Below are 24,223 nucleotides of genomic sequence, written 5' to 3'. Positions count from 1 at the left end.
GATGGTCATGAGCCACCATGTGGTTGCTGGGATTTGAACTCGGGACCTCTGGAGAGAGCAGTCAGTGCTCTTAACTGCTGAGTTATCTCTCCAGACCCCATATTGGACTTAAACTTGAGATGTTTGTCTGCCTCTGCCTCACAGGTGCCAGGATTACAGGCATATGCCTCTCAGGTTCTGGACTACTTTCTCTGCATCCCCATCCCACTCTTCTGTTAACGACACCATGGTATCTGCTTGTGTCTCTTATTTTCTACTCTTTAATAAAACGATCATCCTTCTCAGTCCCAGTGGCCAATGCTTCCATGCTGTGTGGCCGAATCCTCACCCACATTTACTCCTGGCATCAAAGGTACTTGATCCAACTTAGTGTAGGCTGCACGGTGTCTGCAGCAACTTCTCTGACCCATGTGGACCAAGGCACCAAGGTTCACATTCAGCTTTCCTCTGCTCTAACCCCCCTGCTCTTTTTATTACAGAATCCTGCAGGTATTTCAGATCCTGCATTTGGGCTTTAACGCTCATCCCACCTGCCTCTCATCAAGCCAAGACTGATTTTTTTTACTCTTGAGGAAATCCTGTTACAAAATTGCAGGCACACGTGACTACATTTCCTACCATGGAGAGGTAGAAGAAATATGAATTTGAAATTTTGAAATGATGAAATAATGTATTACATTCTCTGGCTAATCAGATGAGGAAAATGAAAGCTTAGTTTCTTGGGTTATTCAGGTAGTCGGAGTTTGCAATGGTTTGTGTTTTCTTTAATGACTGGAGATTTAGTGTCCCTCAAACCCAGAGGTTCTGGAGTATGTACATGAAGACTTGGTACATGTTATTGTTCCACCGACTGTAACACAGGCTCTCTTACTTCCCGAGGGTTCTTCGAAGGTCAGCCTAGGACATTGGAAAAGGCAGAACGAAGGCAGACTTTTAACAAGGTTATGCAATCTTTTCCTAGCTCCCGCTGAGAGCATGTGGTTCTGCTATGAGCTGAACCTAAAACTTTAAAAATTTTAAAAATTTTCCTACGAAGGAAAGAGATTGGGTGTGGAGGGGACAGTCAGTAGTCCCCACCATCCATTCCTTTATTAGATTTTGTCCAGCTGAGACACATACAAAGTTCTTTTGATTTTTCAATCTTTTCCACATGATCTCAGTGGGCACTGGGAAAAGATTTCACGGCCTGATTGGAGAGAGGGTAGCCTGCAGTTTCAGCTGGTCAGGAAAAACAAAGTTTAGCAAAATATAAGTTAGCCACTGATGTGTAAGATTCTGGAGATTTGGGAGGCTGGGGAGATGACTCAGAGTTCCTAGCACCCACATCTGGCAGTCCATGTCGGCCTGTAACTCCAGCTCTGAGGGATAAGTGTCTCTGGTTTCCATGGATACTTGCACTCATGGGCACGTACCCCCATATGTGTGTGTGTATACATATATGTATATATAAATATACATATATATTTAAAGGAAAACAATTTTAAAATCTTTTTAAAAACTTCAGAGAGTTTGTGTGGACAGATATTTTTATAACCATTTCTTTTTAAGATTGGTACGGGATTACACACAGGCAGAGTGAACTAAAGCATAGTAGGGAAAGAGAGCCCCCTCTCCTCACCCTCTTCAAATGCTTCCTTACTTAGATCTGCAAGCTTGCTGAAGGCGTGGGGGTGGTAACATAAGGGGACCAAGAGGGGAAGAGTTAAGGGGGAGGGGGAAGTGTGTGTGTGTGTGTGTGTGTGTGTGTGTGTGTGTGTGTGTGTGTGTGTGTGTGTGTGTGTGCAAGCTTGGCGTGACTGGCATGTGTTCTCACTGTAGAGTCCAGGCATATCTTCTAGTAGTAACTTTTGGTAACTTTTTTTTGTCCAGACTTTCATCTAATCCTCCCCACCTGTCACATCAATTTCCAAATTACGTCTTATATGCATCCATTTCTCTCCATCACATCTCACCAAACCCTTCTTTCTGTGTGCTTCATGCCCAGCACACATAGCAGCCTGCTGTTTCTCAAAAACTAGTTCCTGTCACTCACTCTTCTCTGACGTCGGGATCAATGCTTCTTGCTTATAGTGGCCCAGAAACGTGCTGCAGAATCAGGTCCCTGGGCCTTATTGGTCTCACCCCGTGTCCTTCCAATCCTACTTCAAGGGTGCCACAAGCTGCGTGTGCTAGATGCTTCTGATCCTTCTGATTGCTTTTCTCTCAGGTCTTTACAGCCCTCCACTCTCTTCACAGTTAAGTGAGTCTCTTTAGAGGATACTAGACCTTCTATAGGCTCCGACTGCCTTGTGTTTCGCGGAGTCTTACTTCCAGGCCCCACATTCGTGTACCTATACATACAGCCAGGTACAAACAATTACACACCACCACACATACTAAATGAATTTTTTAAAAAGAGAATTATCTGTTGAATTATTCAGAACTAGTTTTCTCAACCAGATAGTCTCCACAAAGGCAGGCACAACTGGCCCACTTCTGTAGTCGCAGATACTGTAACTGTCTGGCACATAGTAAGATTTTTTTTTCCCCTTTTTTTTTCCGGAGTTGGGGACCGAACCCAGCTCTACCACTGAGCTAAATCCCCAACCCTAGTAAGATCTTTTTAAGGCACTATGCTGGGATGGATATGTAAAGTCCAATCACATGCTTCAGAAATGTGAATTTAAGGAAAACAGCGCACTCCTTTCACCACAGCACTCAGGAAGCAGAGGCAGGATAACCTCTGAGTTCGAGACCAGCCTGGTCTACATAGTAGGTTCCAGACCACCCAGAACTACAAAGAGAGACACCCCCCCCCCGGTCTCAAAAGCGAAAAGCACACGCTCGTATTTCAGTGTGGGGTGCGTGTAATCTACCCATCTAGAGTCCTGATACTAATGCCACTAGCGGCTCTGCGCCTGCGCAGTATGGTCGAAGAACCAGGCCTACGGGGGAGGGGGGGCGGCCGACCCTGGCGCGTGTTGATGACGCAATTGGTGTTTGCCTGGTAGCCCGTGGTAACCCAGAGTCTGCGGAAGTGTAGCTGCAGCACGGTGGCCGACAGGTAACCCGCAGCTCGGCTGTCAAGCAGCCGCTCCGGGTTATGGGGACCGGCGACCTCTGATGAGGTGAGCAGGTAGGATTCGATCTGACATGCCCTGGCGTGAACCCGCGGGATCCTTTTCACCTCTTGTGGCGTGAACCCGCGGGATCCTGTCCGACCTGCCTGGGGTGAGCCCTTGGGACGCTATCAAGTAAACTGTAAATAGGACCTTAGCGCTCTGTGCTTTTCTAGCAGCGGCGACAGTTGCCTGCAAAGGTGACGCTCAGGGTAGACGGAAACCACACCAGCCAGCGGTGCTTAGAGCTGTTTTCAAAGGTGACAACTGGTCTCGTGTTGATGCTGAATTCAATTCTGATCCCTCGTGCTTTTGTTTCCACGTGCAACTAGCGCGTTCAATTTAGAAGAGTGTGTTGTGCTCCGTGGGATTTTTGAGAAGGCTGCCAGTGATTTCCTAGTTGGTACAGAATAGGTTGTCCACTATTGGGAGCTACAGAGAATAATATTGTTTATTGTCGACGATCTTTTAGATTCCAGGGACTGTGCCCAGCACTTATAGCTCATTGTCTCCTTAGTTCGTGCAATATTGTTGCGAGTTGTGAATTATTATGTTTGCTTTACAGAGGAAATAACTGAGGCTCAGTTCCATGAAGTACTGGGTAAAAATTACCCGTGACCAAAAGCAAAGGGCACGATTTAAATTCAAGGTTATGTGTGACTTCAAGACCGGCTCTTTCTTCCTTTCTTTCTTTCTTTCTCTTTCTTTCTTTCTTTCTTTCTTTCTTTCTTTCTTTCTTTCTTTCTTTCTTTCTTTCTTTCTTCCTTTCTTTCACCTTCTCCTTTTTAAGAATAGCTATCATTAGTGGTCAATTTCCAGGCTTTTTACACTACTCATATGTGATTCCATAAGTTTATTCACCCCATATGAATTGTGTCTCTGTGTGTGTGTATTTGTGGAGGTGAATGTGGGAGTGCGTGCATGTATATATGCATATACAGACATGCAAGTGTGTAATATGTGTGCGTATGTGGAGACAAGGAATAACAACTGTGGTTTCTTAGATGCTGGCCACTGTTTTGTTTTGGTTTGTTTGTTTGTTTGTTTGAGACCGGTTCTTTCACTGGCCTGGACCTTGCCATGTAGATTGGGTCAGCCAGCAACCCCTGGAAGTACCTGCCTTTACCTGCCTTTACCTCACCAGCACTGGAATCACAGACCTCTGTGAAACTGTACTGTACTGGGGACAGAACTTGGGTCCTCCTGCTTACACAGCAGGTGGTTTTCAGACTGAGCTGCCTCTTAAGCCCCTGTTTTGATGCTTTGTAACTATGTTGTAAATTCTCATATTCTTAAAGTTAAAACATCTGGAAAAATATGTCTTCTTCCTACGAGAAGAGAGAGAGAGAGAGAGAGAGAGAGAGAGAGAGAGAGAGAGAGAATAATTTAAAGGCATTAAGTGGTTTTCTTGCCTTCTTTTTCTAGTATGAAGTCACAAACATCACTTGTCCCGTGTTGAAATGTGATGATTTTAGAACCTTTGTTTTTTACTCCCCAGTTGCTTTGTATTTGAGTTTGCTGAGCTTCTTTTGGATCAGTTTTCATTGTCACCAGTGCAGTAACGAAGCTGCAGATTGTACCAGTAGACATCTAGATTTTACATCCCGGTTCTATTGCTCAATAGGCACCTTGAAGCCCAGGTGAGGTGCCTGGCCCCTTACACCTCAGTTTTCTTGTTTGTCAGGTGGGAACAATAGTATTGCTTAGAGGGGTATTATGAAGACAAAATGAGTTCCTGTGAAGAAAAGCTCAGAGCAGTGCCAGATCCCTACAAGGACTAGCCAGGCACTTGCTGATGTTGCTGTTTGGTCTCAGTTTTCAATCTTTGCGAATGACACTCTTGTTATTTGGAAATTGTTGTTCCTTGAAACGTCTTCAATGTATGTATTGCATTTACCAGATGACTGATTGCCTCGACTGGAATCCTGCTATTTTGGAAGTGACCACTTATTAAACTTTCCTTCCTTGTGTCTTTACTGTAAAATAAACATTTTGCTTGAGGAGATTCAAAACATTCGATTTTTAGGAAGTTTATTTGTAAGCCAGGCAGTGGTGGCGCACACCTCTAATCCCTGCATTCAGGAGGGAGAGGCAGCTGAGTCTCTAAGTATGAGGCAAGCCTGGCCTACGGATTGATTTCAGGACAGTTGGGCTACAAAGAGAAACCCTGTCTTGAAAAAAACAGAACAAAAGGGGTTACTTATTATAGTTACACATTTCTGATTGTGTGTGTGTGTGTGTGTGTGTGTGTGTGTGTGTGTGTGTGTGAGATGCTGAGATGCGGGGTATACTGATGTAAGAGAACAACCTGTGGCCTGTGGGAATCAGCTCTCTCCTTCCACCAGGCAGGTTTGAGGAATTGGATTCAGGCCACAACTTGATGGTGATTGTTAGCACCTTTACCCAATGAGCCATCTTGCCAGCCTAACATATTGTACTTTTGTGTGTCACAGTAATGGACTTTTGAATTTCCTCTTCATTTTAAGATTATTTCAGTGTTGTCTGGCGGAGACACTGCAAAAGTATGTGAGTCCCTATGGCCATGTAAGGATTAATATCGCCCTCAAAAGCTGCTGTTACATGCCACACATACACATAGCCACCAGAGTAGCTTTCTTTTTCTCCTTTCAAGGGACCAAAATTTGTTTTAACTCAGAACATGAAACCCAGGCATGGTGGCAAACACTTGTACTGCTTGCATTCAAAAGGCTGAGGCAGGAGCATTGCTAGTTTTGGGCTACATGGCAGGATTCTGTCTAAAATAAAAGTGACATAATCCCTCTTATGCTAAGTTGTGCTGGGTATTTTAGACCAAGGCCAGTTACAAGTTGATGTTGATTCCCATGGTTCCCTACTTGAAAATGAGTTGAGACTCACGCTCACGTTACAACTTGCTTTGAAAATGTATTCTATGGGTTTTAAATGCTTATTTTTTATTTTATGTATGTGAATTAGAAAATACACAGGCCAAAAAAAATCACAGCTTTAAGTTAAGTGCATGGTTGAGTGATACCAAGCACATTCACGCAACTAAGTGAATCTGCAATGTTTCCCCAGAACGTTTTTATCATCCCTAAAAGAAATGCTGCACCCACTGAGTGATAGCTTCCCACCCTCTTCTCTCCCTCACTCCAGGTGGCCTCTGTTCCGGCTCTGCTGTCTGCTAACTCCAGAGATCTCAAGTTGATGGAATCCTGCCATATCTGCCCACCCGTGACTGCTATATTTCACCCAGAATGTTCTCAGAGCTTATTCATGCTGCAGCATATATCAGAACCCCATCCCTTTTAAGGGATGAATACTATTCCACTGCATGGGTAGACCATGCACTGCACTTTTGGGGACTGTTGAAATTGGCACCAGCCTACTTCTTAGTGACTGATTGTGGGCTGGCAGGTGGTGTGGATAGAGATACCAGCTGAAGTGATGCTGTTTTGCTCTGTGGACACAGTGTCTGGTGGACAGAGTTAAGCTGGAGTTGAAGCACAGATTGCAGTGTGATAAGGAGTCTAAAAATAGTAAAGAGTATACCAGTGGTGATGACATCACCTGCTGTTCTGTTATGCAACATTCACACATGGTTCTAGGCTCCTTGCCCATGAAGTAAGAACTTTTTAAATTTCTATTTATAAATGAAGAATCTTGTAGCCTAGGCAAATTGGGTGGATTCTTAAAATTACAAAATTAAAATTAGGCGACAAAGATGGATTCTGAAGTTGGGATCTTTGGCTTCAAAGCTCATTTCTCCCTAGATTTGGTCATTACTGACGTTGTAACAGAATTGCTATGTTTCTTGCCTGCCTTCTTCTCTGCACTGTCTTAACACAAGACATAACTTGTGAGTTCATTGGGCAACAGAAGAACCAACCCACACTCCAAATGGACACCCAGGGCCTGGTTTGCATGGGCCAATCATATCCATAAGGAATGCAGACTACATTGCCACAACTGAGTTAGTTCTTAATTTTTTCAAAGCCTTATATCTGAACACTGTGTAGTTCCCAAATTCAGAGCTCTGGGGAAAGGGCTTTTTGTTCCTTGGTGACGATCAAAATAGGTTCTGACACACTCATTTCACTGCTGATTTGTTACTCTATGATTCCTGAAGACATTTTTGTGAAGTAGCATTTATACATTTATTATTAGCTCCATTGTAATTTCCCTTGGATTTTTGTTTGCTTACACTTTATTTCTTTGACATTTGCAATTGAGGGTCTAGTTTTGGAAAGCAATAGAACTTAAGTGCTTGCTCTATTTTGGCATGAAAGGCAAATCAGTTTTTGTTGTTGTTGTTGTTGTTGTTGTTGTTGTTGTTGTTACCAGTAATATCAGGCCTATGTCACAGTATACTGTACATTTGGAGGTCTGAACTGTCTGTTATATCTGGTAGGTAGAGATTCTGTTACCCTTTCTTAAACATTTGAGAATCTCAAGACCAAGATGCTTGGTTATCTGCCTGTGTTCATGGAGTTAGAAGAATTCATTCTGCAAAACAGAATTCCAGCCTGCTGTGTTCTGGTGAGCTAGCCCATAAGAGGAGCCTCCAAGTCATTTACTCACATGTGGTTATCATTTTTCCTGCAGTGATATGTGACCTGTATTAGATTGCAGAGAGAAGGAGCCAGTATGACAGGCCTCAGAGATAATTGGATTAAAGTGGCATGGCTTTGACATTGGTCCTGGGTGTGATTGAGGAATCTGGGCTGATTCCAGAGTTCTACCTCAAGTAATGAGGTAGCATCTGCTAGGAAAATGTGGAACCAGGGACATGGGCTTGAAGCTTTACAGCAGGGATCACCCTGTCCAGTGAGTTAAGATTTGAAGCCAGAGCTATAGGACACAGAGGGCACAGTTCATCTAAGAAGTAGGAGAAGAAAAGGCCAGAGGTAGAAAGATAGAGGAGAGAATGTAATTACGGATTCTAAGAGAAGAGAGACACTAGAACAGCTTGGTCAGTGCTTTAATTCCTCGAGATTAAAAGATGAGAAGATCCCCTGAACTTGTTTGGAGGAAGTAATTTGCCTCCATTGTGGAACTTCATTGGTCTAGTAAGGTGTGAGCAGACGTGGGCAGAAAGGTGTTGAATAATGAACTAAAGCAAATAGTCAGAAAGGTGTGGATAGAGTCTTTTGTTCATTTGTGAGGCTTCGATCAAAAGATTGTAGCCATCTCTTCTCAGATTTAAAAAAAATATTGCTGGGAAAAGGGAGGAAGTTGAGGTGCAGGATTTAGGGGACGTAGATGATTGATAACTCAAGTACCCAGAGGGCCCAACAAGATTCTGTCCAGAGCAGAAACCACAGTCAGGCTGTGCTCAGATGCAAAGGATACTTCTGTCCTGAGAAGAGAAAGGAGGGAGGAGTTGAAGATGAGTTCCTGTGGAGCTCAGGGGTAGAGCCCTTGTCTGGTGGGTAGGAAGTCCTGGGTTCAAGTATTTACACTGAGGTTGAGAGGAGGAGACTGGGGAAGAAGGAGAATGGGTAGAAGATCTTGCCTATTGCAGCAAAAGGTTTTAAGTGATGCAAACGGAATTGCTGATATTGAATGTTCCTTCAGTGAGTTAGGGACTGAAGATGTAGTGAAGTTTAGAGTAGTCATTGAAGGGAAAAGCCAGAAACTGCAGACACAATTCTAACACTCTCTTCTCATGTGGGAATTTTTGAATATGTAGAGTCAACCACTTCTGATTGACCCCAAAGGAGTGATATTATTAGGAGGTGTGGCCATGTTGGAGGGGATGTGTGACTGTGCGGGTGGGCTTCAAAGTCTCCTAGGCTTTAAGCTTTGCCCAGTATGGAATTCCAATTTCATCCAGGCTGCCTTTAGATCCAGATGCAGAACTCTTCGGCTCCTCCAGCACCATGTCTGCCTGCATGATTCCCACCACAATGATAGTGAACTAAGCCTCTGAAACTATAAGACAGCCCCAATTAAATGTTTGCCTTAAGAGTTGCCTTGGTCATGGTGTTTCTTCACAGCAATGAAACCCTAACTAAGACAGTAAGTAACTCCATAGACTCATTGGTTCCCAGAGTGAACGTCAGTGGAATTGTACCTGTTCTTGCTGGATCTGTGTGTGTGTGTGTGTGTGTGTGTGTGTGTGTGTGTGTGTGTGTGTGTGTGTGTTGGGGTGTGTTTAAGTTAACTCCAAGCAACACCAAGCATCTTGGAAAGAAAAATTTACTCCCAATTAGAATTCTCTGCCTTAGGGACAGGGAATAAATGGAGTGGACACAGTGGGATATCTAAGAGACTGGTGTAGCCTGCCTCTAGATCCCTTTACCCTAGCTGGGCTGTTTTGTCTGGCCTCAGTGTGAAAGGATGCCCTTTGTCCTGATGAGACTTGATGTGCCAGGGTGGTACGGGGGAAGGGGTGGTGCTCCCCTTCTCTGAATCAAAGAAGGAGGGGGGGAGGGTGGGACTTGGGGAAGAGAAGGGAGAGGAGCTGCAATCGGGATGTAAAGTGAATAAATAAATAATAAAAAATTTTCAATTGAACATGAGAGAACAAGAGAGAGAGCGAGAGTGAGTAAGAGCAAGAGGGAGGGAGGGAGGGAGAAAGAAAGAGAAGAAAAGAAGGAGGAGGAAGAAGAGGAGGAGGAAGGGGGGAGGAGGAAGAGGAGAAAGGAGGAGGAGGAAGGGGGAGGAAGAAGGAGAAAGGGAGGAGGAGGAGGAGGAGGAGGAGGAGAGGAGGAGGAGGGAGGAGGAGGAGGAGGAGGAGGAGGAGGATCCCCATGGTAGTAGACATGCTGGTAGGGAGAAGATTGGGAGAGTCTGCAGACTGCTGAAGTACTTCACAGCTGAACTGTTCACACAACGTTAGTGCCAGCATGGACTGTTGGTCTTAATGCCTATTTATATGTTTAAATGGATTAGTATCAACAGTCATCATGCATTCCTGTGGGAGAGAAGAGCAGAAGCCAGAGCCTTTAGTAGCAGCTAGCACTTGTGTTTCCTGGGGTAGCAACCATGGATCAGTGTGCCTTCCATTAGCTTGTTGAATAGTTCTGTTGAAAAGTTCTGTTTATTAATGTCTTGTTCAATGCAATAACCCTATATGACATTTGAGGATAAGTTTTGGCACAAACCTAGGTACACCTTGGAAGAGAAGCCTTAACTGGGGAATTGTCTCAATGAGATTGGCCAGTACAGAAGTCTGTGGGGCATTTTTTAATTTAATATATATATATTAATTTAATATATATATTTATGTATATCCCAAACATGGCTCCCCCTTCCAGTCCCTCCCTCACAAAGTTCCTCCCCCCACCCCTTCCCTGCTCCTCTGAGAGGGTGGGGCCCAGTCTAGTTATCCCCTACACCTCCCCCACACCCTGGCACACCAAGTCTCTGCCCATCCTTTTCCACTGAGTCCAGACAAGGCAGCTATGAAAACTGAGCTGCCTGTCTGCTACATATGTGACAAGGGGGGGGGGAGTTCTCTGGTGGCTCAGACTCTGAGAGCTCCCAGGGGTCCAGGTTTGTTGACTCTGTTGGTCTTCCTGTGGGGTTTCCACTCCCTTCAGGGCCTTCCATCCTTCCCTTAACTCTTCCATAAGTGTCCCCAACCTTCATCTAATGTTTGGCTGTGGGTTTCTGCATCTACCTCTGCTGGGTAGATCCTCTCAGAAGACAGTTATGTTAGGCTCCTGTCTGCAAGCATAATATTATTACTAGTGTCAGGGATTGGTGCTTGCCCATGGGATGGGTTTCGAGTTGGGCTGGTTATTGGTTGGCCATTTCTTCAGTCTCTGCTCCATACCTGCATTTCTTTTAGACAGGACAAATTTTGGGTTAAAAGTTTTGTGGGTGAGTTGGTGTCCCTATCCTTGCACTGGGAGTCCTGCCTAGCTACAGGAGGTGGCCTTTTCAGGTTCTGTGTCCCCAGTGTTAAGGTCACATACATTAACTTCTGGGAACCTCCCCTATCCCAGGTCTCTGGGACTTCCTAGAGATTCTCCCCTCCCCAACCCCAACAGCTGCAGATTTCCATTCATTCTCTTGACCCTCTGGGCCTCTCTCCTTTCTCTCCCTGCACCTGATCCTGCCTCCTATCTCCCCTTTTCCACTCAGTTCCCTACCTCCCCGTCCTCCTATGACTATTTTGTTTCCCCTTCTAAATGTGATTCAAGCATCCTTCCTGGATGCTTATCCTTCCTTCCTTGTTTAACTTCTTTGGGTTAGGGTCTGTGGGATGTATCATGGATGTTCTGTATTTTATGGCTAATAGCTACTTGTTAGCCCTTCTAGGTCTGGGCTACCTCACTCAGGATGCTATTTTCTAGTTCCATCCATTTACCTGAAAAATTCATGATGTCTTTGTTCTTAATAGCTGAATAATATTCTATTATGTAAATTAACCACATTTTCTGTATCTGTTTTCCCGTTGGGGGACATCTGGATTATTTCCAGTTTCTGGCTATTATGAATAAAGCTGCTATGAACATAGTGGAGCATGTGTCCTTATGATATGGTAGAGCATTTTTTGGGTATATACCCAGGAGCAGTATAGCTGGGTCTTCAGGTAGAACTAGTTTCAATTTTCTGAGAATCTGCCAAATTGATCTCCAGAATGGTTGTATAACGTTGCAATCCCACCAGCAATAGAAGAATGTTCCCCCGTCTCTACACCCTTGCCAGCCTATGCTGTTGCTTGACTTTTTGATCTTAGCCATTCTGATTGGTGTAAGGTGGAATCTCAGGGTCATTTTGATTTGCATTTTCCTGATAAACTAAGAATATTGAGCATTTCGTTAGGTGCTTCTTGGCCATTCAAAATTCCTCTGTTGAAAATTCTCTAGTTCAGTACCCCATTTTTTAATTGGTTTATTGGGTTTGTTGGAGTCTAACTTGTTGAGTTCTTTATATATTTTGAATATTAGCCCTCTATTGGATGAATAGTTAGTGAAGATATTTTTCTAATCTATAGGCTACAGTTTTGTCCTATGGACAATGTCTTTTGCCTACAGAACTTTTCAGTTTCATAAAGTCCCACTTATCAATTGTTGATCTTAGTCCCTGAGCCATTGGTATTCTGTTCAGGAAATTGTCTCCTGTACCAATGCATTCAAGGCTCTTTCTCACTTTTTTTCTACGAATTTAATGTATCTGATTTTATGTTAAGGTCCTTGATCCACTGGACTTGAGGCACAGGGTGATAAATATGGATCTATTAGCTTTTCTTCTATATGCAGACATCAAGTTAGACCAGCACCATTTGTTGAAGATTCATTCTTTTTTCCATTATATGGTTTTGGCTTCTTTGTTAAAAAATCAAGTGTCCATAGGTGTGTGGGTTTATTTCTGGGTCTTTCAATTCTGTTCCATTGATCTATCTGTCTGTTTCTGTACCAATACAATGCAGTTTTTATCACTATTGCTCTGTAGTACAGCTTGAGGTCAGGGATGTTGATTCAGGATTGTTTTGGCTATCCTGGTTTTTTTTTCCATATAAGGTTGAGAATTACTCTTTCAAGTTCTGTAAAAAAAAAATGTGTTTGAATTGGGATTGCATTGAATCTGTAAATTGCTTTTGGTAAAGTGCCTGTTTTCACTATGTTAATCCTACTGATCCATGAGCATGGGAGATCTTTATATCTTCTGATATCTTCTTCAGGGACTTGAAGTTGTTGTCACACAGATCTTTTACTTTCTTGGCTAGAGTTAAACCAAGATTTTTTTCTTATTATTTGTGGCTATTGTTTCCTTAATTTCTTTCTCTGCCCATTTATCATTTGTACAAAGGAGGGCTGATGATTAATTTGAGTTAATTTTATATCCAGCCACTTTGCTGAGGCATTTATCAGCTGTAGGAGTTCTCTGATAGAATTTCTGGGGTCACTTATGTATACTATCATATCCATGAGTAGTAATAATTTGACCTCTTATTTTCTGAATTGTATCTCCTTGATCTCCTTTAGTTGTCTTATTGCTCTGGCTGGAACTTCAATGCTACATTGAATAGATAGGGAGAGATTGGGCAACCTTGTCTTGTCCCTGATTTTAGTAGGATTGCTTCAAGTTTCTCTCCATTGATGTTGGCTTTGGGCTTGTTGTATATTACTTTTATTAGGTTTAGGTTATGTCCCTTGAATTCTTGATATCTCCAAAACTTTTAATGTGAAGGGGTGTCGGATTTTGTTGAAGGCTTTTTCAGTATCTGTCTTAGTCAGGATTCTCTAGAGTCACAGAACTTATGGTTAGTCTCTATATAGTAAGAGAATTGGTTGATGATTTACAGTCTATAGTCTAACTCTCCAACAATGATCAGCAGCAACTGTGAATGGAAGTCCAAGGATCTAGCGGTGGCTCAGACCCATGAGGCAGGCAGGCAGGCAAAAAAGACTCTTCCTTCTTCCAGTGTCCTTATGTAGGTCTCCAGCAGAAGGTGTGTCCCAGATTAAAGGTGTGTCCCACCACGCCTGGATCTGGGATTTGCTTTGTCCCAGGTGATCTTGAACTCAGAGATCCCCTTGCCTTAAGCTCCTGGGATTCATAGCCACTATGCCTCAAGATCTCCATACCAAGATCCAGGTCAGAAAAATGTATCTCAGGATCAGGATCAAAGGTGAGCCTTTTAATTCTGGATTGTAGTTCATTCCAGATATAGTCAAGTTGACAACCAGGAATAGCCACTACAGAGTCTAATGAGATTATCATGTGTTTTTTGTCAGAGGTGGTGCATGGTTTTAATCCCAGCACTCAGGAGGCAGAGGTGGTTGGATCTCTGGAGGCAGAGATAGTTGGATCTCTGTGAGTTCAAGGCCAGCCTGGTCTGCAGAGGGGCATTTTTTTAAATGAATGATGTAGCCGTCTGTGGGAGATAACATCGCTGGTCCTGAGCTGGGTAAGAAAGGAGGCTGTGAAAGCTAATGAGCGTTTCCCATGGTCTCTGCTTTAGTTCTGCCTGGAGCTCCTGCTTTGACTCCTCAGTGGCAGACTGTGACACAGAGTGTGAGCTAAATAACCCGTTTCTTCCCCTTCTCCAGTTGATTTTGGTTACGTCATTTGTCACGGTGGCCAAGGAGCTAAGCAGGAGGAGGTTGCTCAGTGTTTCCTGGAGCAGCCACTTCCCTGACTTGTGCCTAGACATTCATGAGATCATCTGGCTTGTTTTTATAATAACTTACTTTTCTCTCAGTGTTTTCTTGGTCTGACTTTGTATACCTTTAGCCCAAATGCATAGTTTTCCAGAAAGTTGTGGTCGCTGTGATAGTGAGATTTTAGTTTATAGCCTTTCTATTGCATTTAGATACCTGATTATGGAGTAGGAGAAATGTCAACAGATCCCAGATTTTAAACTTCTTGAAACATCCTGTTTCCTGCTTTATCTACTATTCTGCTGTCTTTCCTGCTTATTGTCTCATTTTTATTGTTCATAGGCCATTGTGTGTCCATGTACTGCTGATTGAAAACTAATGACCGTGGTCTCCAAAGGTTGTGATGGTGGTGATGGCAGAAGTTGTGTGTGTGTGTGTGTGTGTGTGTGTGTGTGTGTGTGTGTGTGTGTGTGTGTGTTTCAGGGTGCACTACAATTGCCAGTGTGAGCCAATAGGCATGTTCAGAGGTCACAGGACAACTTTTGAGAGTTGGTTCTCTCCTTCATCAGTAGGTCCCAGGGATCAAACGCAGATCACCAAATTTGCATAGCAAGTGTTTTCCTACCTTCACTGGCCCCACATTTTGCCTTTTAATGGTATTCCCTATATTGATTAAGTCTATACTTCTTTTTTCTTAATCTACTTTTTTTAATTAATTTTCTGGGATATGGAGTGTCATTACATGTGGGGGCAGTTAGAGGACAACTTCATGGAGCTGATTCTCTCCCTCCACTTTTACTTGGGCTCTGGGGATCAGTCATGTCCAAGCTTGAGTGGCAAGCACCTTTACCTGTTGAGTATCTCATTATCCCTTCATCTTGGTTTTTTTTTTTTAATCACATTTCAATTAGTTCAATTAGTACTTTTTATCTAGAAAGTATGGGTATTAACTCAAAACCTCTTTCAGAAAACATTTAAGAGCAAAAATACCCTCCCCCCAACTGTCTTTTATGAAGACTCACTGATGCAGGTTTCGTCATTATATCATTAGGGTCACCACAGCAAAACATGTTTTAACTGGATTCCTATCCAGATACCCACACTGTGAAATAAGATCCTAGGTGATTTCGTTTTTGAGACAGGGGCCCTTATTGCCCAGGTTAACCTGAAATCACTAGATAGCAGAGACTGGTCTTAAACTTCAGATCCTACAATCTCCACCTCCAAAGCGCTGGGGCTAGACATGTCATCACACTGGGTTTATGAGGTACTGGGGCTGGAACTTTGTGATGCCTGGCAAGCACTCTCCCAATTGAGCTACATTGCCAGTCCTTTATTGGTGACTGATATTTTTTTTTTACTTCATTGCAACACTCAAATATGAAGATTTCTATGAAAAGGGTGAGTTTCCCTTTACTAGGGAAGCTAATTTATACAGAGATAATTTATTCTGATGTTCAGGGTGCAGCATTTCAAAAGAGGTATATTTTTTGTAGTCCACAATAAAGGACATTTGCACTGAGTACAGAACACAGATCCCCAACTATGCAGATGACTAGCACTTATACTTGGAAGAGCAACATCCAATCCCAGTCCCCAAGACTGCTGATGTAGAGCCGTTTGTGTGCTAGTTGTAGCCATGTTTTGTGTTGGCCAAATCTAATTCTCAGTTGATCACATTGGAGCAGATGGATTCATGAGTTCTTTGTCTGTTGTTACTGACACATTGTGTGTGTGCGTGTATGGTTTGGAACTTGTTATCTCTTCTAATACAGATGATGTTCCAGGCTCTGGATTACAATAGTTATGGTTGTGTTGCTTTAGTAATTTCTTGCAGTGGTTTCAGAAGTAACTTATACGTATTAGGAAATTGTTTTAAGCATTGCAATGTTTAACCAACCTAAGGCCAACACTACTGTGAATTCCCCCATGTCAGTGTGCTTCTATGTTTGATCTCCAGTTACAGCTTTTCCGTATTTGCAGTATTTTAGTCCATAGGTGGGATCTGAGAGGGAAATGAACCATTTAACCTTACATTAAAAACGTCCTAACTGGGATGATGAGATGGCTTAGCAGGTTAAATGCTGATGACCTGAGTTCAGTCTCCTTGATCCACAAGTTGTCATCTAATCCGTAGAAACAAATGTCCTAATTTTAACATGGATCCCAAACTGTCAGTTACATGTTTAAATTTAAAAGATGACTGAGGAGCTGGAGAGATGGTACTGCAGTTAAGAACACTTGCTGGTTTTCCAGAGGACCTGCTTTCAGTGTCTGGCACCTGCATGGTAGCTCACAACCATCTGTAACTCCAGTCGCAGGGCATCGAATGCCCTCTTCTGGCTTCTATGGCCTCTGGGTATGCATGTGGTACACAGACATGTGTGCAGGCAAAATCTCCGTGCATAATTTTTTAATTTGATTGAGTTCCTGAAGATCTTACATGAATATTTAAACTATAATAGATTTCTGATGTTAAGGCGTTTTTTAAGAGGTTGGTAAAGAAAGGGCTGGGGAGATCAAGGGCAGAATTCTTGTTTGCATTGCTTATTAAAGACTTTGCTGTGATCCAAGATACAGAAAAAAGTGCTGACCAGATATTTATAACTTGAGATGAGTGAAAGAGTCCTTTCCTAAGAACAGGGCACCCACCTGGAGTGTACATTCTGAATCTCCCTCTGTGGGGAAGCTGTACTGTGGTGTGCTTTATTCCCACACCCTGCTAGAGCATAAACACCGATGTCTGAATGCTTCTGTTGTTTTGAAGGAAGTTTTGAGTTTACCCTTGACCTAGCTTGGTCCCTGGAAGCCTTCCTTCTGAGTCCATTTGTATAACCAGGTGACATGGTCACCAGATAAATCTCCACGTGAAGGGAGCTTGTCCTCTTAGTGGCTTAGGATGTGTGTGTCCTAGGATAGGAACAGGGGAACCTCTTGTCCTTCCTGTGTAGTTTCCTATAAAGAAGACAAAGAGACTGCGTATAAGGCAGGAAGTGGTGGCTGTGGGTCAGACAGGGGCCAGGACAGGGGGAGGTATGGCAAAGAAAGGTTACATTTATTACCCATCCTGCAAATTTTGAATGACCAACGTTCCCTTAGTAGCTAAGTAGCAAACATCCTGCTTGAGAAACCTCATGGCAAGTGGCTGGAACTTTTTGTCAGATGCAAGGATTTTTTTTAAGTGTCATTGAAATTGAATGCCAAATTGCAGTAATTGGAGATAGATCAGCGTTTGATTAGTTCTGGCATCTCATGGGTTCTGCTAGGCATACAGATCCTTAAGGTTCAATAGTTTGTTTTAACAAGAACTTCAGAGAGTTCTCAGAACATATGTACATTTGAGATCAGCAGCCCATGTAGGTCAACTTCATTGCTGAGACAAAAAACAAAACCAGAAACATGACACTGAAACACTGAAAAAGAGCCAGCGAAAGTTTCATTGTATCGTAGAGCATCTTTCAGTCTCCATGTAGGATCGCTCCCCTTTCCCAGTGACCACTCTGCGGCCCTGTACTGTTCGTGGCTGCATGGTAACCTGGAACCTATATACTATAATGCAATGGAGAGGAGTCTTCACTTTGCTTCTTTACATGTGAGGCCAGTGGCAGCCTTGGATGCTCTGTACTGGCTGTGCTGGCGTTTTCCCAGCAGGTTCCCGTCGTCCTGGAGTCTGACAGTTAGGCTGCCCTGGGGGATGGACTGCTCCCTACCGTCCGTGCTGGGATCACAAGTGTACCCACCACTCCTAGCTTCCTCAGCGGGGTTCTGCAGACTGAGCTCAGGTCCTCTGCTCTCATGCCAAGTCCTTAACCAACTGTGCCATCTCCTCAAGCAGTTGTTCCTAGGTTTTCTTAAACTTTATGTATGCAGTGACTCAAGAAAATCTTGATGTGGCTTTGAGGGCAAGGGCAGAAGCTGTTAATTCTGTAAGAATTCTCTGAATGTCCTGTTTCTGGTGTGGGTTATTGGCTGCTCTCCTGGAGGCTACCCTTTCATAACTGTGGTATCTGAGAGTCTTCATTCTCAGCAGCCCCTGCCTCTCCCAGGTTGTGTGTAGTACATGTGGTTCTCACAGCAGCTTGGAGAAACACTATGATCCACTTCCAAAAAGGGAGGTGATTGTTGATAATTTTACCCTGGGGAATTCCAAGATATAAATGATTTTATGAGTTTCTGAGAATACTCACAAATATGAATCTTAATTACTAATACTGAAGTACCAGCTGTTTGTTATTCTCTGGGAAATCATTCCGAGATGTTGGGGAGTAAAAATATCTGAGACATCACCAATAGTCTTCCTAGATTAAAAATGCCCAGAAAATTGCTTGACTGCAATAGTGTTACACAAAACTAATGGCACTTGGTGAAATTCTCAAAGTTAATTTTAGATGCACACAGTGTATTTTGATCACATTTACCTGAACTTCTCCTCATGATTCCTCCCATACCAGCCTCTTCCCCTTTTCAACTTCAGTTCTTTTTTTTTTTTTTTTAAGAACCCACTGAGTTTAGTTTGTGATCTCCATATTCTAATGGGTGTGGGACTACCTACCAGAGTGAGTTTGGTCTTCCCAGGGGCCACGCTTTTAAAGAAGTTCTAGAACTTTCAAGTGTCAATGACTCCTCCAGGTGGAGGGCCAGGGGGCACTTATGAGTCTGTCCCAGCTCTAGTCTAGAATGTGGCTTGCTCTAAGTTCATGAGCATGGCTGTTCTGTCACATCTAGAAGACACTTGCTTGGGCACAGTCGTCTTTGACTTTTAGGATCTTTCTGGCTGTCACTGAGCTGTAGTCCCTAGGGTTAAGAATTCTGCAGTTATGCAGTGTTTTCTGGTTAGTCTTTACAAAGCATACTCTTGTAGTTACAAGACTACAAGGCAAAGCTTCCTTTAGGAAAAAGGCAACCCGAGAAATTCCAGGGAGCTGTGACTTGGCACATAGGCTGTAAGCCACATGCCAGCCGGCTGCATGAGGCAGGAACTCTGAATCCATGGTGAGGGCAAAATGGAAGTTTTCCTCTGAAGAATTGTAGAATAATTGTATCCAGCTTCTGGAAACAGTAAGGGACAAGAAAGAGCCACAGGTCACTTCCTTCTTTCCTCAGTTCTCCTTGGAGTAGGCTGGTAGATCTGTCCTTATGCCTGGTACCACAGGGGTGCCAGGCAATAGTCATAACTGCTTCACTTGGGGTCAGATACAGACCTTGCATATCCTGTGTCACCTGATGGCTAGTGATCTCTGCAGAAGTAGCTGACCCTGTGTGTGGGTTTGGGGGTGGGTGATATGTCCAATTAGCTCAAGGCTAAGCTTCTCTTGGAAGCTGTTCTAAACCTTCCTTCACACTAGACTTCTTTCCTTCGGGGAGGATGGATGTGGGGAGCCCAGGCTCTGCTGTGCCCTGGAGACCGGCCTTCGGAAGAACTTGGCACACTCTATTTCCAGTGTTCAAAGGATCTGCAAAGAGCCTGTTTATCTGCTTTTCAGACACTTGACTTCTCCATTTAGAGCAGGGCAGAATGATTACACCAAGAATCTGAAGGGAAGATGACTGTCTCAGTCCCCTTCTTTCCCTTCTGAGGAAGCTGACTACCGTCTTAACTACCCACTCTGTGTTCTCACAGCCTTCCATCCTCACCATGATTTAGGGAACCGTCATCCTATACTTTAATGAAAAGTACTTTTCTGGGCATTTAATTTTCCTGTCACTTTTTTGTTTTTATTTTCATTATAGGAGCGCAGGTTTTCTGTAGTCTAGGCTGGCCTAGAACTCATTATGTAGCCCAGGCTAGCCTTAACATTATAGTACTCTTCCTATCTCAATTTCACCAGTGCTGGAATTATAGGCGCCAATCACCACATCCCTCTTTATCCATGTCATTTTAAAATAATAGGTATACATTTGATTACAGATTACATCATTTTTATCAGGGATTCTCAAGTTTTATACTATGATTTAAATACTATGGTTTAAAGTACATTATGTCAATATTACATTTATTTTTGGTCTTGTATTTTAATGTTTGGGAGAAAAACAAATTAGCAAATCCAATGTATGATTTTGTGCTTATTACTTCCAAGGTGAAGAAAGCTAACAGTTTAGTTATTCGGTAGATTTAGATCAGAGACAATAAGAAGGCAGCGGATGTGTTGAAGGTGTTTAAGAATGGAAAAATTTGGAAATAAACCCATTCTTTAGGCCTACTTAAACCTAGCACAGGTACAGCCTTGCTGGCTGACAACTTACGCAAAGGATGAATCCAGTTTCCACAGAGAACCTCTGAGTGGCCAGAGAGGCTGCCTGACTCTCTTCAGCAGGAAAGCCACTTTGGTTCTCCCTTCACACCCCTGTCTTCATATTCTCTTTTAAATATTTCTTAAACACACAAGCTGACAGCCGTCAGCAGGAGCATGTGCATCCTGTCTGAGGGCTTTGCTGATATCTGAAGGGCACATAAGAGAACTCACAGCGACCTCTGTTGATATTGAAATGGCTTCCCTGTCTGTCTGTGCTATCTTCCTATCCCAGTTTTGCAATCCTGTGGATTACACCTGTATGAGATTTGACAGGATCTTCACTTTCAGATCTAGTGGGTTCAGTGTACCCCTAGAGCTGCACAATTCTCATCATAAGCCGAGGACACTTTTAGGACCCCAGAAGGGATCCTCGTAGCCTGTGTGGTCCTTCCTCATTTCCCTCACGACTGGTGCATAGCATCTGCTTAGCCTGCACACCGTCTCTGTGGATTCGACAGCTCAGCATCTGTGTAGCAGAGTTAAGCAGGATGTGGCCTTTGTGTCTCATTTGATTCTCAGCATAGTGTCTCCAAGGTTCATCCATTCTGAGCAACCTTTGTCAATTCCTTTTTATGGCTGGATAATATTCCATTGTGAGATTAGAACACATTGTGTGTAACCAATTATCAGTTGATGAACATTTGGGTAGGTTTTCTTGTTTTAAAACAAATATATTGTGACTTTCCCACCAGACTATTATATAATTGTGTTTTATAGGGCTGGTGTTTGGGAGGAGAAATTGGTGTTTGAATGCCTATCTTTAATTTCTAATAAAGTATGTTCTAAGAGTTGGAGTAGCTGCTATCACTCACTGTGTAACGGCAGCTGCCACTAACACTGGAAATATTTCTACTTCAGTTTCACAACTGGCTACTTTTAAAATGAAATTGTTCACATTTCTAGAAGAGGTGATCTTACTAAAGGGGCTGATGTTTTTTGTCTATATTTATACTTTTTCCAATCTCTTTATTTTTTACTGTGCTGATTGCTTTAACCCAACCCTATTAACTCTATACCTGTTTCCAGTATGAATACTTATAGAAAAATAAATCACACATCTTCTAATACAGTTTGAATGTTTGTTACTTTTATGCGGCATCACAAAACTCTCTGGGTGGCTTGAAAAATCTTTAACTGTAATTCAGCTTTTTCACTTCGAAGCTGCATCACCTGACTTATATATGAAAGCTCTTCAGTGGCTGTTGAACTTGGGTCCCTGTGGACAGACCATTTCAAAGTCTCCTTGTCTCAGCCTTGTCCTTGTGACAGGGTTCACTACTCTGCCATGGCATGGGCTACTTAAGTTCTTTAAACCATACCCTAAGAACAGGGGTGTGGAGGGAGAACCAAAGTGGCTTTCCTGCTGGAGAGAGTCAGGCAGCCTCTCTGGCCACTCAGAGGTTCTCTGTGGAAACTGGATTCATCCTTTGCGTAAGTTGTCAGCCAGCAAGGCTATACCTGTGCCGGGTTTAAGTAGGCCTAAAGAATGGGTTTATTTCCAAATTTTTCCATTCTTAAACACCTTCACACCATCATCTGACTCCCGGAGTGCCCATTTCAGTGTCTGGTAGGAGGAAAGTTTTGTGAATTGTGTTTGCCAGTTGGGATGCATGGAATGTCACATTATGACAGCCCATGTTCCAGCTTGGTTCCAGCTGTAAGTGGATGTAAGCATGATGGGATACAATGTTGCATAGTGAATTTTACTAGGTTATATCTAAAACATACCTTTTGTCTGGTAGGTGTAAGGTTTTGTCACTCCTTGCATTTAGGGGTTCAGTGTCATATTGCTGGGTGGCAGGCAGTAGGCGTGGTATTGGATGGATGGATGGATGGATGGATGGATAGATGGATGGAAAGACAAAGATAGTGGTTGTTTGAGGTGTCTTTCAGAGGCACAGGGCTGAATGTATAGCTATGCCACAGGTCTGCAGCAGCAGCACTGTGGAAAGTTGTACCATCTGGGTGAAAGAAAAGCAATATGTTAGTCTTCAGTGAAATAAAGAAAAGGACAAGAAACCCAAGATGAGTGAGGTGACAGCTTGAGCTGCACCCACATCCCAGATCATCATAACATTCAGTCTCACAGAATTGAGGAATCCTTTCCAGGTGTGCCCCACATATGTTCACTCTGGCTAGCTCTGTCTCAGAGTACCAAGACTCCTCCAGCTACACCTTACTGAGATGATTCCCCCACCCCAGCAGGGGTGGGGCCACCCTTGCTCCCCATCCCCCATCAGAAACCCATGCTCCTCTCTGTTCCTAAGACTACCGGTTGCCCATACTTTCCTTAGCTTTTACCTTTATTTGGCTCGATAGCTAACTGCAGATCTTGTTTGGGAACTTTAGGAGTAACAAATGTAGAGCAGTTTGATGAGTTGATGCTTTTGAAGTTGTGTTTACCAATCCCGAAGTGAGCCAGCAGCTGCTCAGACTACAACCAAGACATCCAAGTTGGCTTCTGTGCCGTGCTGGACATGGGCCTTCCCACGAAGGCTCCTAGAAACTTCCCCATCACAAGCGTGTGGTTTTCATTGCCATAGTCCTCTCTATGTATGGTGGTTTTCTATTTCTATTTTGAATTTTTCCACAAAGGCCAGGCATGGTTGTGCACGTTTACAATTCCAGAACTTAGGAGGTAAAGATGGGAGGGTCAGAAGTTCAAGGCCAGCCTGGGGTACAAGAGATGTTGATTAAAACAAACAACAACAACAAAAGGAATTGGGGATATAACTTAGTTGGTAGAGTGCTTGCCAAGCAAGAACAGAACCCTGACTTAAATTCTCAGTACTGTATAAACGAGATGTAGGGCCCATGCTTCCATCACTTTAGTTATTAGCTGTGTGACCTTAAGCAGGTTGTAGAGTGCTGTAGGTCTCATACTTGTTAGTCTTATGATAGTACTGACATCATAGTTGCTGTGAAGGCAAAGTGGGTTAAGGTAGTCAAATGATTAGAGCAAAACCTGGTGCCTAGCTGAGGCTGAATGACAGCAGTTATTAGTGCTTTACCATAGAGGAAGTGTTCTGTGAGCTTTGAATGCCAAAGTTTGTAGTTTTGTTCCCTAAAATGGGGTAATATATTCTTTCTTCCTTTCTTCACCTCCTTTTGACATAGAACTGGTTTGCTTGGGGATGTGGGAGAGAAGAAAGACTGGTACAGGCTGTGACCTCGGAACAGATTAAAACAGTACTGAAATGTAGAACAGCCCCCACATTTTCATAGCTTAGTGAAGATCACAGCCAATCTAAGTTCCATTCCCTTGAGCCATGTGGTAGTAGGAGTAGGAGACCCCAAAAGCTGTCTTGTCTCGTTGGGTGTGTATGTGTAGATGTGGTGTGTATGGTCCCTGTAACAATTAATATTTTTAAGGTACTATTTTATGATTGCTGCATGTTCCCCTGAATTCAGGTAGAGCATCCAGTTAATTGGTTCATACTTCTATTTACCTTGAAAGAAGAGCCCGTGCAGGGTCACACTCCTGAAATTTCATGCCAGGCCTTGAATTTAGCTGGCAGATACCTTCAGTCTGCAAATCAGAATCTAGAGAAATCACAGGAAAGTAACGAATCCCAGGAGCCCCAAGGAAGCAGACCTCCATGAAGAGGAAGATGTGGTGTCTCCACACAAGGTGCTGAGGATGGTTCAAATTGGTCTTGGCTTGGTGTGAGCATCACTGCATTCAGTGTAGATGAGCTGGGTAAGAGGCAGAAAGAGTCAAACTGGAAAGGGAGGAGATGTGACAAGACAGAACAGAAATTTGGAAGTTGCCAGGTTTAACGGGATAATAAAT

The 24,223-nt window shown here is 43.2% G+C and overlaps 1 protein-coding gene across 2 annotated transcripts in view; it reads left to right on the top strand.

The window, feature by feature from the left end:
- Positions 1-2,996: 2,996 nt before the first annotated feature.
- Positions 2,997-24,223, top strand: part of Aopep (aminopeptidase O (putative)) — a 307,096-nt gene continuing 285,869 nt past the window's right edge. The window contains exon 1 of one of the 2 annotated variants that reach the window (XM_032884276.1): positions 2,997-3,107. The gene's annotated coding sequence lies outside the window, so the exon portion shown is untranslated. Of the gene's footprint in view, positions 3,116-24,223 lie in introns of both variants that reach the window. The other variant, XM_032884275.1, reaches the window with a different exon arrangement.

This window comes from Rattus rattus, chromosome 14 (genome assembly GCF_011064425.1).
Source record: "Rattus rattus isolate New Zealand chromosome 14, Rrattus_CSIRO_v1, whole genome shotgun sequence".
In the NCBI taxonomy this organism is placed as follows: domain Eukaryota; kingdom Metazoa; phylum Chordata; class Mammalia; order Rodentia; family Muridae; genus Rattus; species Rattus rattus.
Note: the sequence above shows the minus strand (reverse complement) of the source record. Positions and strands in the feature narration are given on the sequence as shown.